At 40.6% G+C, this 13,655-nt stretch overlaps 1 pseudogene; it reads right to left on the minus strand.

Moving 5' to 3' along the window:
- Window positions 1–1,816: 1,816 nt before the first annotated feature.
- Window positions 1,817–2,849, minus strand: LOC134028295 (high choriolytic enzyme 1-like; annotated as a pseudogene).
- Window positions 2,850–13,655: the final 10,806 nt, after the last annotated feature.

A 13,655-nucleotide genomic window follows, 5' to 3' on the forward strand; every position in this document is an offset into this window, starting at 1 on the left:
TTTGTCTCTTATCAAAATCCTTAATAAATGTGCATTCGTCTTAATAACAATATATACATTTTCCCCTATAAAAATCCTAGTAATTCTGTGAGTATCATGATATATTGACAATCTCTTCATTAGGCTTTCATGAGGCTGCTGCTGCTCACGGAGACCTCTCCACCACCCAGACTGCATGTGTGCCTGCTCCTCCAGGCACCGCCACAGGCGGCTGAAGCTGAGGACCTCAGCGACCTGTTCTCAGCTGCTGTGACGAGCAGCCTCAAGCTACAGGGCTATCACACAAGCAGCACCAGCTTAGTTGCTGCTCACTTTTTGAATTGAAATTAAAGGGTTTTTCATTCCAGCTGCAGCCACAAGCAACATTCACGCTAATTCAGGGACAGGAAGAAAATATTCGGATGGAGATCACGTCACTAAAGTTGAACTCATAGAAAGAGATTTAATGATATTGGATTTGTGTTACTTGAAACTAGTATCCAATAATTATCATTGTTAAAAGTTATTCAAATAGTTAAACATGTTGACTTGTAAAGTAGATTATATATATGCAACTATGCTGTACGAGTGACCTTTTTTCTTCTTTTACTCACGTTTCATATATTCCATATTCATATTCTTCCAAGGACACTATAAGGACATCTCAATTTGACACATATGGGCTGGACATGAATATGTATAGGGAGTGGGATGCTTCAAAATTACCAAGTAAAATCACGAGTCGGGCAAGTGGGATACACATGAAATTATGTGATGTGGCATATGCATTCTGATTAGCCAGTGATCGTGTGGTCTCAGAAGACTTGTTAAAAACTCAGTGTCTAACCTGAAAACATTCAGCCGTGAGTTCATTGTATGTTTAGGCTGCATCACACGGTCAGTTTAACACAATACCAATAATACAGTGTACAATCTCAAATTACAGATACAACTGCTTCCACATAACAAACCTTGTAAGATCACATTTTGAAGGTTTGTTTGTTCCAATGGGCAACACTGCACTTTGCTTGTACAGTAATTAGGTCAATCAATAAATTCATACAGCCTCTGTTTAGACTCTACCCTGCAGCCATTGAGCATGGGGTCAGTGCTCTGTAACAAGAACTCATTGATTACTTTGCATGCTTCTAAATGGTTTTCAAGTAAAACATCTATATATTTATGATTTCAAACAAAACTGCTCATAAAGGGGAAAAGACCATGCCATTACGAGATTATTTACTATTTATTTTCCTTATAAGAGTTGTGACAAAGAAATTGGCATCAAACTGTAAAAACGACATTTCAATCATTAGCCAAGTGAGTGTTAGGTCAGGTCTACTAGCCAATGCCTTTACCAGAGGCTTGCTCTTGATGCCAGTAACACTCTGATTGTTCTACCTCTCGGTCCTTCCAGTCTGCGGCCCTACTGCCCCCCGCCCCCACCAGCTGAGGCTACAACCCACCACACAGGGTACAGTGGGGCAACATCAAAGCCCTTGCTTCAGAAGACCCTCCAGGCTATTACTAGCCAAGGGAACCATGGGAGAATATGTCAAAACAGTTCTACAATAATATAATCAAAAACAGAAGACATGGATTTAATGTAATGTAATGGATTTCATTTTCTCCCCACATATGATCCTGAATAATTGTAGTCCTCACAGTGATCCACCACTGATGAATATGTATATCATCTGATTAATACAACATTACTAATTTATCTAATCTTGAATGCATTGTCATTGTATGGAACAGTACTGCAATGGGTCAGATTTCATGAGCAGTAGACTATAGTCAACTCCAAACGTTTCTCCTTTGTTTCCATGTCTCCCTCTTAGCAGCTATACAGTTGATTGACCCTCAGTATGTTGATATCGGACATACCATTTCTCTGGGCAACACTAACGTTCGGGTTGGGGATAGGGGTGAGTTATTGATCTGCTTATGATCAATAACTGCAAAGGATACTCTTCCATAGTGACTTCATGACTGAAGAGTAGTCTCAGGGAGTGTTCAGGTTGTTGGTCGTGTGCTTGTCGAAGTTGTAGGTCATTGTGATGTCAATGTTAGCCCAGTTGATCCTGATGTACTGGTCACGGTCACGGTCACTCCTGGTCTGCTCATGCTGGAAACCCAGGGAGTGGAGAATCTCGTGTTGAACGACATCAAAGTGAACACAACCTTCATGGCTCAATGCTGAGGTAGTCATGCTCAGTCGTTTGAGGCACAAAGCGAATGCAGGATTTGGTAGCAAAGGCCCTCAGGGCAGATTCAATTGTCTTCTTCTTGTCGATAGATTAAACATTGCTCTACGTATAGGCCACCATCACCAAACCCTTAGATGCTTTCTCCCATTTGCATTGTCCCTCCTATGCCGGTTACTTGTTTGATTGTTGGTGGCCAGAATCCTGCTGCTGATGTCTAAACATAGATCTACATTTGTCTCTCCAGATCCATCTTCCAGGTGAGGACTGACTTGGGAGAGTTCCAGCAGCTGCAGCAGTAGGACAGACGGTCTTCGTCTTCATGGTCTGGACGTTCACTGTGGCCTCTAGTTGGTTGAAGTTGCTTTGTGCTGAAGCTGGATGTCTGAGTCCAGTCAGTTTTTCATACTGTCCTCTACAGGTGTGTGCGGGGGGATTAGAGGTTTGAGTTGTGGCTACTAATCCTACATAAATGTTTAAAGATAGCAGACTAGCTCACAAATCAAACATGGTTTAACCAGCGCTGGTCACTACATAATGCACCCAATTAAAGTCATCTATTTGTTTACTCAGAGTATAAGAAACTAAATCAAATTTACACTTAACAATTAAGCCGTGTTATAACCTATCTATCTTTCTTTCTTTTACCGGCTTTCCAGACATTGTTCTCAAAGCGTTCAAATGCTAACTTAATCTGAGTCAACTGAATATGAGATTGTCTCTTTAAAATCAATTCCCCAAAAATGTTTCAAACTTTTGAAACCCGTTTTCAAGATGAGTCTAAGCTGTGAAAGTCCTACAGATATTTAAGAGGTAGGGAGAAGCTGTATGTTCCTCCGTGTGTCCCTCCGTGAGTATGATGTACAGCTATTGGAGCACTTGCATATGTATAGGATGGTAATAGGCTCCTGAGGGAGATGTTGCAGTGGTTGTGACTGAGATGGATCTTGTCCTAATGGATTCAAGATGGGACAGTACGGGACAGCCTAAAACTCTCTACAGGACACACTTCAGTCTAAGACTCCTCGAAACATGTCTACATTTCTATTTATCATTCAGAACTAATGTGTTAATGTGCACGCTGCTGATTTTTTCCCGTTAGGTTTACAGCTAAAATAAAACACAAATCTAAATTAACTGACTTTTCTGTGAACTATTTAGACAGCATATCTAGTTATTATATCATTAGTATGTTTGAACAGATTACTACTGCATTGTTGAAGCAGTGTGATTGATGTATGTTGGTTGGGAGTTAAGCAGTATTTTGAAATATTTGAGCCTTGCTTTGTCAAATTAGTTAAAAATCATGTTGAAATATAATGCAGTCACATCAATCCTGAGCTTCATAAAGTGTAAAGATGAGAATGTGTGTGTTTTCTCTCAAACAGCTCTCATCCCCCAATCTCATCAGCCACCGTGATTAAGGTTTGGCACCGGGGATTGTGCTGTCTTCTTCTGGAGATATTTCAGCTGCATTTCTGACACTCTGAAAAGAGGGGAAGATAAAGGAGGCGTTGGAGAAAAACCCCACCCTGTTGTGTGAGTCCTAGAGAGGGCCTTGAACCCTGCCATTCACGCCTTTCTCTTCATCAGCTGAGTCTAATTGCCAGAGAGGACAGGAGACCCTGGGCCAGATCGCTCCTTATCCTCTTTAGCGCTTTCAGGCGAATGAAAAGCGAGCTCCTGCTTTTGATCTTTTCTCTGATTTGCTTTTTCTTCTCTGTCATCCCTACCATCCTCTCCTTAGGAGTGACACCAGCTCCTTTCACGAGCTGCCCTCATCTCCATCTGCCCAAAATAATGACCAGGCCCAGGCTTTATTAAACAGAGGTGGAGAAGGGAGGTCAGTGCAGGGAGAAGGAGAGGTCTGCAGGGGGACCCCAAATGCATCTAAGGAGAGAGAGGGGGTCCCCTGGTTCCAAATCTGCTCCATAGCTTATTATACTTTCCTTGCTTTCGGTCCTCACACCTCACCATTTTCACGGAACCGCCCAAATAAAAGCTTTGTACAGACTGTTAAAGTAAGGCTTGTCCATTTCAAATGGTTGTGCAGGCCAAAGTACAATGAGATCCACAGTTGGCAAGGGACAATGGAAGCTTGTGTGGTTTCTTAGTGAGACTTCAGATGAGAGGATGTTGTTCTCCACAACCAAGGGGATGGACAACTACAGTTAGTGTTGATAACTAGTGGACAGCTTCTTTAAGCTTGGATCCACACCATGATGTGTAACTTTAAGAGCTGATGTGGGTATTTGTGGGTGATGGTAATTTTATTATATTAAAAGAAAGTATTGTTGAAATAAACACATTTTATTAAAATAGTTTCTTCATGCTTAACACAAGCCATTTACTGGGCAGATGATATAGCCAGCTGTCTTCACATTGACAAGCTATTGGCTTCCTTCATGCTTCATAGCTGCCTCTGGGACTTCATGTTCTCTTTGATCTGGCTGACTGAGGGAGCTGAGCTAGACAGACACTGTGGTGAAACTGAGGCACAAGGCCGGTAAAACAATCTCATCAAAATATGTTGGGGTACCGTGTTCAGACCGTGTCTTGTGGGGAAGAAGAAAGAGAATAGAGAAAGAGGGAGGAGGTATAAAGCTGGAATGAAGTTTTCTTCTTTTTTTGTTTCTTTCTCTTCTTTTTTTGTGGCGAGACGTTAAGGCCAGAGTGTGACGGATCTCAGAGAGTGCAGGGTGGGGGGGGGCAGAGGGGGGGGGGGCAGAGGGGGGGGGGGGCAAAGGGCTGGAGTGCGAGAGGAAAAGGGCACAGTGGTGGGTCAGGTTGATAGAGATGTCAGCACTGCTTCAGTAATCTCATGACGCCTGAGCCCGCCGAGGGGGAGGGGGAAAGGGGGGGAGGGGGAAGGAGAGGGAGGAGAGGGGGCAGGGGTAGAGGGAGGAGGAAGGAGGGGGCGCCCAGTCCTAAGACACCAGCGGCACAGTGACAGGAACAGGAGAGACCACCCCAACAACAGCACCAGGGGTTGGGAGGGAGGGTAGGGGGAGGGAGCTGATATTCGGTTACATATTACGGCTTATAGTTTACACGCCACATGAGTTCCAGTTCCCTTCAAGCAGCATATCATGAAGACATAAAAAGAAAGGCGCAACCATTGAGATTTAGCTATAAGCACATTTGGTAACCGGTTTGTCAGTTGGTCCTTTGACGTACACTATGAGGCACAATATTACTGTTACTGTTTGATCTGAAAGTATCAGCCAAATTAATTATTTGAAATATTGGGACAAAAATAGTTCAGATGGAACTATACACATTGAACTTGTCTAATACAGTAACATGTACAAAAATGAGTACAGGAATAATACAATTATAAATAACAAAATGCCATGGTTCAATATTTCTCACAATATTTTGGCATTAAAGGGTTTTGCCTACCTACTTGGTAATAAAAGTGTATGACTTGTGTGTTGATATTTCATTTAACGAGCTCCACAGAAATGAAATGTGATTCTGGAGGAGATGGATATCTTTAGTGATCTGTCCCTCCTCCACAGTAGCCGGAGCCAAGATGTCGCCCTGGGTTTCCTCATGCTGTAAGTGTGTTTTGTGTTGTTTTCCCTTTTGTCAGAGACAATTACGTTCACTATTAACAAGCATTCTTCTGTTATTATTAATTTCAATTAGTGGGAGACGGTCATTTGAGCTGATAGCTGGGAGTGTGTTGAAAAGACTGGGGATGATGGTGTGGTGACAGATTGCCAGAGCGGTCCAGTCCTCCATCTTCCTTGTTTTATCACAAAGAGTTTACAGTGGGTTGGAGCATTGCCGTCTGTGCTAAGGGCCCACATAATGACTTATTGATAGGGAAAAATGATGCTACGTTCACTAGCATATTAGCTCGACGACAGCGGGTCGCAACGTTGCAGACCCAGTGAGTGCACAACTAATGCAATTAGGCATTGTATAATGAATGCACGCAGGAAGGTTGTTTCTGTGTCGTTTTATCTCTTCAAAATGTTTGTGTCCTCCTTTCAGGAACTGAATTGGAAGTGAATGATAGAGTTTTGTATCTAACCACAAAATCTATCTCTTTTTTGTTGTTGTATTGGAATAGTCAGACTGAACCATGACATGATTTCCTAGTGTCAAAGGCTGCACCAATTCTCAGCATGTTCAGATATGACACTCATGCGCCCCGGGCTGTCCAAAGCAACGACATTGTGCTTGTGTCATAGCTGCCCTTCAACAGCAGATGAAGCTGTCAGAATACCAATGTCTTTATTCTGACAGGCGCTCCACCCACTTTTTTTCAGACTGCTGCAAATAAATATGTTGGGTCTCAAAGACACTGAGGCAGACGTTGGACAGTGGGTCAGGGGGGCAAACGCAGAGCAAAAGCATTCCCTTCCCCCTGTAACCTGCTCTCATTGAGGCTGGTCACCTCTCTCTGGATCCCTTTCAGGGGAAAACTACCCTGGGCCTCAGCTTTCACATTGCCTCCCTGCCTGCTTGCCTCCCTCCCTGCCTGTCTGCCAGCCTGGGGTCCTCACAGTGCTGCAGTCTACTGCTCTGCACTGTCTAGGTCGAGGTCTCCGCTATGTCTGCCTGTGTGCCTGTCAGGGCAAGACTGGGCTTTGGTTAGTGTTATCCTAAGCATCGCCTACAACATCTCTGTAACGTGCGGTATGAGGAATGCTACATTGTTATCATGGACTGGATATTCTCATGTCGTTACCAAGTTTTTAGATCTGAATTTTGCTTGCTGAAATGTTTAAGCTTACTGTGAATTTATTTTAATTTCAGTGACTCATTTGATCAGAAATCACTGAAGACTAAACAAACCCCTATACTTGGCCTACAGTTTTCCAGACTTTAAATTATTAGGTTCTCAAATTAATAATAAAATTATTGTTTTGACATTTACTATTTTTTCTACATCATCAGCATTAATAAACGTTGGTAGTTCACTTAATTACAAAACATCAGGCTTGTTGATCTTTACTCTTTCCGCTGCCAAAAACTTTCATTTCATTTGTTCTGAAATAACATTCAACTAACAACAAATAGGGAATAACCTGAAAAATAAGAAAATAGTCTGTGAAAGACTTTCTGATGCACTGTACCTCTAATTATACAGGTTATATAAAGCAAATATGTTGATTATTGTCATGACAACTGGCACTTAAAAATGTCCATAAACAGATGTATATATCCGATCTATTACACTTTGAATTATGTTTCACAAGTGTAAATAAACAATGAATTGGGTGTATTTATTTGGTTATAGATGCTTTTCAACTATGTTAAAACACTGTACTCATTGTAATAACAACTTGCAGTAACATTCCATTACACATATCATACAGGTTTATAGTGTTTTTTTTTTATTTTTATACATCAATATGAATATTTTCACCTTGTTTCCATGACAGTGGAATTGTCGAATGAATTAAAGTCTATAGATAATATCATAACACATGAGATACCTAATTTATTTAAAAACTGGTAGTACAAAAGCACATAGCAGATACAGTAATTCCATTAGATTTCAAATATGGAACATATCGCTGTAACCTGGACTCTTCTTTATCACCACTTGATAAACTCAAGTCATTGTCTTGAATTTTAAATTCAGAATGATGTGATGTGGTGGCATGCAGAGATGGGAAGCAACGAAGTACAAATACTTGGTTACTTTCACTCCTTACATTTTTTACAATAATATCTGTGCTTTCTACTTCTTACATTTTCAAACCATGCTATAGTAGGCTATATGTCAGAGCCCATACTTATTTACTGGTACTTGAGTGAAAAAGTGTAGTCAGTACTTCAACTTTTACCAGAGTTTCTTTAAACATGAGTATCTGTATCTGTACTTGTACTTGAGTGAAGGATGTGTGTACTTTTGCCATCTCTGGTGGCATGTTTTTTTTGTTGCCATTTCATTATGACCACAGCTCTTCCCCTTCTCCCTTCCGCTCTCTCTCTCTCTCTCTCTCTCTCTCTCTCTCTCACTCTCTCTCTCTCTCTCTCTCTCTCTCTCTCTCTCTCTCTCTCTCTCTCTCTCTCTCTCTCTCTCTCTCTCTCTCTCTCTCTCTCTCTCTCTCTCTCTCTCTCTCTCTCTCTCTCTCTCTCTCTCTCTCTCTCTCGCTCTCGCTCTCTGTCTCTCTGTCTCTCTGTCTCTCTGTCTCTCTGTCTCTGTCTCTCTCTCTGTCTCTCTCTCTCTTGCTTTCTCTCTCTGTCTCTCTCTCTCTCTCTCTCTCTCTCTCTCTCTGTCTCTCTCTCTCTTGCTCTCGCTCTCTCCCTGAGCTGCCCCCTCCCCAGTGTGTTCTCTCTAACTGAACAAAAAGTTAGTGAATTCCAACCAGAAATATTTGCATCTTAATAGGTCTTAGCAACAGCACACCCCAGCGCCCCATGCCCTCTCCACACAGCCTTCCACATGATGAAGACTGCCATGGAAGTATGAATGAAAAACAAAAACAGACAGGCATATTTGCACTATCTCAATATCTATTGTGTACTGGCTCAGACTAAAAACTGTCAAAAAATAAGCATTTGGAAATACATCTGAAACAGAGCATTACCAAGGATTAGTATGACTTCTGCCTAGTTCTTTGCACAATAAGCTTTAATCTACAATCTGATTGGCAGGCTGTCTGATGGAACAGGCCAATGAGGTGAGATGTAAATGGTACTGTATAGGTTTGTTTCCGCCCCCCCATTTCCCCTGTGGTCTATAGTGTGGCCAGTCTGGCAGTAGCCAGAGTGACAGACGTCCCCCTGAGATTCCACCTGTCACTGCCGGAGCCGCACTAATCGACAGGCCTCGTTTAAGCTGAACTCTCCGTCACCTCTCTGTCAAATCTTCATCTTCTCATTCCTCTGACAGATCCACACCCCTCCCCTTCCTGTCTCTCTCCCTCTCATTTTCCCCTATCCCAGCCGACCTCCATTCCACAGGCCGCCAAACTCCTCCCTCTGCATGGAGCGCATCTAAATCCATCAACGCTCTCCCCGTGCATCCAAACCAGATTTACGCTTTTAGGCAAAGAATAATGAATCTCCTGTTGTCTTTGTCACATAAATCATAACAGTAACTGTTCAGCATCTCTATTTTCGAACTCCCCTTCCCACTCACACACACCTACTATTCCTTTCATTCTTGAAAATGGCAGAGAAGTCTTTAATGTAGACCGTATTAGTAATTGCTAGGACAGGGAAAGGGAAATGATTTCTCTTTAAGGCTCGGGGAGGGATCCCCCACAAGAGGTCATGGCTATGCCTTCTCAGAGACGTTACTCTGCATCTGTTTCTTAGCAACAACAGTGTAGTCTCTGCAGTCCTTGAGTTGATTGGTCTCTCCCTCTTTCGTTGTGCTGGGAACGTCTGCAGGGAACACAGGCTCCTTTTGATCCATCAGCCAGAAGATTCAGTCTTGCCCATCCCCAGTCCCTAATCTACTGGCAACTGTGATATCAAAACCTTCTTGACCATGTCCAACAGAGGGCAGATCGGTCGTGTCAAAGGCCAGTGCTTTGAAGCAACTCAGTAGACTATAAGACGTAGGGGGCGGGAACTAAACTACTAAACTAGTCATTGTAGTTGTCACTGACACATACCAAGGGATTATAAGGGCAATTTGGGGACAAGAAACGGAATTAGAAGCACAAAAAAAAACTTTCTCCACTTTCCTTAATTGTTTGTCATTGGTTACATATTTGTGTATCATGACAGATTTATTTTGTTTATTGGGCAGTTTTAGTACAGTTAAAACACTTTGTGTGTGTGTGTGCTTGGGTTAGTATGCATCAGACAGTCTGTCTCCAATTGGCTTATGCCTTTATATCTAAGGTGACATATGTGCAACATGTACATTTAATATAAACTCATTGTATTAGTTCTAAATAGTAAGTTTAATTTAAGATTAATTGTTAGCGAATTTTAAAACAATTTACAGTGGAAGATCAAACCGAAATGTTTTTGATGACTACAAATATGTCATGCCGTAGTCTAATCTTATCATTCTGCTAACATTGCATTCCGTTGTTACTCCTAACATTGTTCTGTATCCTGAAACGTGTGCCGTGTCCATGGCTCTAAATGAGAATCATTCAGTTCTACCCTGACTATTTCAACATTTTCCCAAGATGTGTAGTTTAGGAAAACTTCTAAGATGGTAATAATGTATCTACATTTAGTTGAAGCCTACACGATAGATTTGCGTTTCTGCATTAGAAGTCATGTAACAATATTTCGCAATAATTTATACTGCTTGACCTCGGGGGGTTTAGATGATGAAATGTAACTTTGTTGGGTGGTCAAAAATGCTTATCGCAACATTTTGTACATTTAGTCTAGTTAGATTGTTTGAGCATTAGTTTGGCTTTACAAGAAATAGCTGACACTAAACAAAGGAAACACGCATGATTCGAACGTGTTTTATGTGTAAATTATGTTCAAATATAATAATGAATAGCCTAATAGTTCAGTATGTATTTAAAAACAGTATGTTAAAGCAAACAATCTGAAAGAGCTAAAGAGTTACAACAACAAAAAGTATGGGCTAAACAACAACTCTGAAAGAAATCCGTTTTTTAGGCCTACTGCTGGAATTTGTAATAGCTGATAGAGCATGCAGAGGAGATGCATTATCTTAAAAACATATACCCTCATATGTTGGCCCATACTATCAATATCGTGGTGCAGTAATGAAGCAAAACATAAATATATTGGTTGATGGTCTATTTATATGGTTTACTAAATTAATTGTATTATGTAGGGCATTTGACCGACTTTTAAGGGGCATACATACATACGTATATAGTTATGTTCTGAAAAAGTAAGAGTCTATGTACCTTACAAAGGGAATTACATGTTATATCGGATTCATTCACAACTCCAAAACTGTTTACTAATGAGGTTGTCAAAAGCACGAGGTGCACGGGATTGGTGCCATTCGTGTTAGGCTAAGTGTCCTAACTGTTCTGATGCAAATCCAACTTGTTTTCTCAAATATAAAAGTGAATATAAATAATTTTATAATTTTCTACATAAAGCCCTGTTGGCCAACACGAAGCCCTGTATAATAATAAAGTCCGGTGTATGAACTGATGGTCATTTTGGCAGGGCCTATCCCAAAACTTTGCCCGGCCTGGGAAACGACTTACTGGCATATAGGCCTAGATGAATATCAATTAAAAGAAAACCTTTAGAGTAGGCTACATTTTGTATCCGAACGTATCCAAAATAGGCAAACCGGATCAAACATGCATCAAAATAGGCTACTGGAAATGTAGCCTATATCTTTTTAAAATCTAGACTGAGCTTTTGAAATTGGGTTTTGATAGTTAGGTAAATACAGAGCTGCTGTAACAGAGGATTGAAGTTTAGGTGAAAATGTTCGATAACACTGAATAAAAACTTTTCATTTATTCAACATCCATCAGTTAGCCTATGAGGGAGCAATTGCTGATAAACGTCCACCCGACGGACTGCACTAATGGAGTAATCAGTGAAAATATGACAATGTAGCCAAATTATAGAATTACAGTGCAATGGTGCTTCTATCTACAAAAATACACCACACCTTTAATATTTAAAGAATAAACCACGTGGGATGTAACATAGCCGACAATGGGACTATTCCAGCCAGGGCCCAGATTTGGAATATCAAATGTGGCTACAAAAAGCCCAAATAAGCTATTTTCTTAAGCGCCCTTTGAAAGGCATATGAGGCATATAGCCTACATTTAAACAATGTGAATACATTTTAAAGACTAAAATGTAAATAGTCTAAAGACAGGCTAGGCTACGTAAAGTAATGTCATGGTTACGCGTAAGAATTAATAGGCTATCGGGCTCAGGGCTGTATCGTCCAGAATGGTAAAGAATGATCACATAAAAATGCCAACATGGGCCATTGGTAGGCATATCATTCCTAAAATGAAACGATGGTAGACATAAAGCTAATAGTGGGGAAAAATAGTAAGACCTAGGCTACAAGAGAAAACACGCGTTATGAGTTTTTAGGCCATATATTATTGACCAATTTAAGAATTCCTTGTTTAAAGCTAGTTGTTCAACGAGTGATTTATGTTCAACTCATTAGATAGTGAACTACAGTGACACAACACGGAGGGAGCCCTCATTAGGTCGCTGTCCGGGCACTAATGAACAGAGCAGAATTGCTAATCCTCAGTCTGAATTTACGCTCTGTCGGCTAGCATCTACCTGTCAGGGAAGTGATTTTAATTGCAGCTGTTTATTCTCGTATTCTGCCTCTTTAGGGTCAATGTCAATGCTGTTGAAGGAAAAATTAAGGTAATCAAAATGTTGAGAAACATACCAGGGTGGGGAAATTCAATCTATCCATCAGCCATGTAGGCTAAGAACTCTGGGATCAGACAACAAGTACTATCCCTTTACCTATTAAGACAAAAAAAACAGGCAGGGACGAAAACCCTCGAAAAAATACATATATTGTTTACTTTGAAAAAGCACAGTTAACATTAGCTCCGTAGGGGGTCTTGAATAAAAGTATCAAGGATGTAGGCTTGCCTAATGTGGAATGACATGAACTCAAATGGATTCTGACACAAGTATGGGCACACAGTCAATTAATTTACTTTCAATATTAAGCCTACTTATTAATGCTGTAACTTCCAAAGGCCAAGTATTTCTGATTATTTGTCATTATCACATCAATGTGCAGGCTCTTCAAATTTCACCTATTTCGATCAGTAAATCATTTAGGCCTATACTGTTTGTGGCCTAAAAATGCTAGGCTAACAACATGAACAGGCTAGAAACAAAACTGGATTTAGGTTGTAAAAGAAATACTGTTTATTTATAAATCATGAGATATAATTTAATACAGTACCAATATTTTCATGTCACGGCACATCATAGTTCAAAGTCAGTAACAGAATTACATACCAGCGCACACACACACATAGGCTACATAGGCCTACATACACACAGACACGCATACACAGACACTTTGTAGACATACAAAGGTTAAGAAAAAATGTGAAGCTATATAGCTACGACCACTTTTACCTCTGCGACTGGAAGAGTTAACCTAGGATTCAAAATCATACTGTTAGGAGAGATGTATATATAGAGAAATATAGAATCCGGTTTAATATAATGTTCATTTGTTATTCTATGACCATTTAAATGCAGGAAATCGTCATGACGACACCAAAGATAACCCTTTTTATATCTACACCAACAAGCAGTCTAAATAACAAGTAAAAACTAATAAACTGGGTTCTCTTCAGTAGAACAGGTGTTACAATAACTGGCAAAATTTTCTGACCTTCATTGAGATACTGAAACTAACTAGGCCTATTAGCTTACTTAAAAGTGCCATGTTTGTGTATAGCCTATACAATTTGCTGAAAAAAGCTGAATGGACACAAGACAAATAAGTCCCCTTTCCTCCACTATGCAGGGTACAAAACATTATAAAGAAGCGCGATAAATATCCACACACGA

Source organism: Osmerus eperlanus, chromosome 10 (genome assembly GCF_963692335.1).
Source record: "Osmerus eperlanus chromosome 10, fOsmEpe2.1, whole genome shotgun sequence".
Taxonomy (NCBI): Eukaryota; Metazoa; Chordata; class Actinopteri; order Osmeriformes; family Osmeridae; genus Osmerus; species Osmerus eperlanus.